This window comes from Callospermophilus lateralis, chromosome 1 (genome assembly GCF_048772815.1).
Source record: "Callospermophilus lateralis isolate mCalLat2 chromosome 1, mCalLat2.hap1, whole genome shotgun sequence".
NCBI classification, from domain to species: domain Eukaryota; kingdom Metazoa; phylum Chordata; class Mammalia; order Rodentia; family Sciuridae; genus Callospermophilus; species Callospermophilus lateralis.
This window is the reverse complement of record NC_135305.1, coordinates 67,127,307-67,130,979: the sequence shown is the minus strand read 5'-3', so window position 1 is coordinate 67,130,979 and position 3,673 is coordinate 67,127,307.

Sequence of the window (3,673 nt, the reverse complement as noted above, 5' to 3'; positions counted from 1 at the left end):
AATTTCCTTTCCTTGGAGTCCATGAAGATGTCATTTCTCCATTAGTTACTCCTACTAGGGCTAGGAGGACTTGCAGCCAACACCATCTCTACTTCAATACCAGTTTCGATGGGCAAAGGTGCAGCTTATGCAGTTGAGGGGAAGAAATAAAGAATGTCCACACACTTCTACCCTTTCAATGCTTTATTTACTCTTATTGAGAAACTGATGTGACTCCATTTTTGAGAAACCAGCCTCTACCTCAGAGCAAAGTCTGTCCAAAGGGACAGGGTGTGGGGGGTGACCTTTGTTCTTGAAAAACCCACAGAGAGGTCCTAGGCTTGTAGCTACCCTGCTGAGTTGTTTGTCTGTAAATAACAGGAAAGGCCTGCTGCCCCAGGTGTCCCTGACTCAGCAATGCCAGAAAGACCACAGAATGTGTGAGGCCTAAGGCCCAATCATGATGACCTGTAGCAACCCCCTAGCAACAAATAATCAGCGTGAGACAGGAAAGATGCCTGGAAGGCCAGGCGACACCCCTGCCCCAGTAGTCTTGGTGAGTGATAATATGTTTGGAAACTGTAATTTAGCAGTACACCCTTGCAACCCCTCATGGCTTAAACCAATAAGTTCAAATGTAACTAATCAATCACCCTTACCCAACTTGTTCCCGCCAGTGAATGTGCTAATCAATGTTAAGAATTCTTTGATTTTTCCGTGGTATGAGATGATTTGCTGTGTGATGTTGTGACACATAGAGTATCCCCCAAAACCTATAAAATCTCACTGAACAAAGGACCAGGACTCACTCCTCTGAACCGCTGTGTCAGAAAGGGTTGCAAGTCCAGGATCAAGCTTGCAATAAAGACTCTTGTGTGCCTGCATCGGACTCGGCTCCTGGTGGTCTTTCAGGGTCCTCCAAATCCAGCATTAAAAAAATCACTCAATAAAACTTTACTCTATAGGTTCTTTTTTTAAATTTTTATTTATTTTATTCATTTTAGTTGTTGACAAACCTTTATTTTTTATTTATATATGGTGCTGAGAATAGAACTCAGTGCCTCACACATTCAAGGCAAGTGCTCTACCAGTGAGCCACAACCCCAGCCCCATAACTCTATAGGTTCTTAATCAAGAAAATTGTTGTAGGCACAAATGAGGCAAGGCACCAAACATAGCAGGAAACAGTTTTATTTGGCTGCAGCCAGGTTCAGAGGGTACAGCCTTGGCTGTAATCAATCAATCCCCTAACCCCAAGTTCAGTGAGTTTCAGTGTTTTATACCCAGCATGTAAGGGGAGGGGCTCAGAAGTTCACAGTCTGCAGAAGTTCACATAAAAGCAGCTTTTTCTTTCACTGTTCTGGGCATGTTAACCCTCCAAGGACAATACCTGAGAAGGGGGGAGCTTCTTCTCCCCTCTCTTTTCTCCCTCTGCCAGCTGTTACATTGGAGCCCAGTTGTAACATCTTAAAAATGTAGACATCTCTGTGAAGCCCCAGCTCATGGCCAGAGGCCTTGTTTGCACATTTCTTCAAAGTACTATACTGGATATGTTTGTGAAAAACTAGTAACGGGGTGTCCAGCAGCTGGAGTGCTGGTATCTTCCCGGCCAGTGGCCAAGTAAACGGGTGACATGAAAATAGGAAGTTTATCTACAGTGGACTCTTTTGCTGACAGTCCTAAAATCAGCCATGGTGAAGAGGGCTTTTCTGTGGAGAAAGGGGGTGCCACTTCAATTCCCCCCTTTAATGATGCTCCCCATAATTTAATCCTTTAAATTTAAGAGCATCATTACCATTGTCTTGGTTTAAAGCCTTATATAATGCCAAAACCTTAGTTATTGTCATTCTTTCAACAGCAGCTTCTACAGTGGACCCAATAGTTTTAGTGCACAGTGGAGCCAAACATGGGAGGTTAACAGCAGAATAACCATTACACCAGTTAAGTTTTAAATCTACCAAGAGTTGAAAGCCATCTCCCCAAAGCATGTTTGGGACCCAAACTTTAATGCCCTTCTAGGAATGAACTAGGATATGTGCTAGTTCTCTTGTGTTGTTGGCTGTATTCTTAAATGCTTGTTTATTGTCATCCATTTGGATATAACAATCTGAGATGTTGAACTCTCCACATATTTTTTTTTTCCTCAGCCAGTAAGTAATCTAATGCCAAGTGGTTTTGATAGTTAGCCACTCACATCTGGTCTGTTGTGTGGCTAGGAGGTCAAAGGCTGTGGCAGTCTGATTAATAATAATTTCTAGTACAGCTTGTAAGTGAATAATTCTGTTTAACAAGTAAATAGGAGTTCTATAACTCCAACTGCTATTTTGTGCCCAGGTATCTGGAGCATAAGTGGCAATAATCCTCTGGGGTGGCCAGTTACCTTTACCTCAACATTGGTGACCTCCTAAATCAAGTTTCTTTCCAATGGACCTCTTTTTTTCTCCAAACAGTCATCCATCTATAGCATTCCTCTAGAGGACAGGTCCTAAACATATGTTTTACCACCTCTTAGTTATAGTGGATTGTCTTGACACATGGTTCACATGATTTCCATGGTTGGAATAGGAGTAGAGCAGAATCCCTTAAGGTTATCAAAGGAAACCAAACTAAATAATAGGCTAACGTTTTGGTTAGCATAGGTTAAACAGCATAAATTAACAAAGCCAAACTAATAACACCAAACAAATCCTAGAAAACTTATATAAGCAAGATAAAAAGAAACCATAAGTGAAATTTTGTTACCCAGAGTCCAGTCAGTAAGAGTTACTGTTATCAAAGCAGTTGCAAAAACCAAACAGAGAACTGTGCATATATCCAGAAGCAAGGGGTGGCAATGCATTACAGTATAGGGACAATCTTAGAGGTTGAAAGAGTTCATTAGTCCTGGTGGGAAGTTTATCTTTTACCATGCATTGATCAGCCAGTCCCCCCTGAGTGGCTGAAACAGGGCCGTAGTCTCCTCAAGCTTCGGCCGTGCTTAGACCAGTCAGCTTCCGGAGTGACTGGAGCAGGGCTGTTGTCCTTCTGATCCTCAAGCTTCTCTGGTGCTCCTTTTTCTTTGGGATGGTCAGCTTCAAGGGCGTAGCAGCATCTGGAGAGCACTCCCAGTCCGCAGCAGCAGGCATGAGTCTGGTGTAGTGAATCCAGGGACCTGTCTCTGCAAACTTGACTGTTCAGTTAAGGTGGATAAAATAACAATGAAAGGGCCCTTCCAAAGAAGTTCAGGGGTTGGATATTTCATTTTTTGACCCAGACTCAATCTCCAGGCTTGAAGGAGTATGCACCTGGGTCAAATTTACTGACAATCTTTCTCTAACCCATTGGTTGAGAACCTATAAAGTTTTCCCTAAGACCTGAAGCTGTCGTCTCAGGGTGAATTCTCCTATCTCTCTTAAGTCTCCCTGTAGTCCCCTAATAAGAGGGGGGGCCTCCCATATACTATCTCAAAAGAAAAGAATTCAGTCCTCCTAGTGGGAGTGGATCTAATCCACAAGTGTAATAGGGAGAAGTTCATCACAATGTAAGTGAGTCTCCTGACACAGCTTACCCAATTGAGCCTTAAAGTCCTGTTCATCCTTTGAACTTTACCAGAACTCTGCAGCCTATAGACAGTATGTAACTTTCATCTGATATTTAAACCCTTGGTAGTAATCGTATCACTTCTGCCCCAAAGCTGGCCCATTGTTTGAGCCAA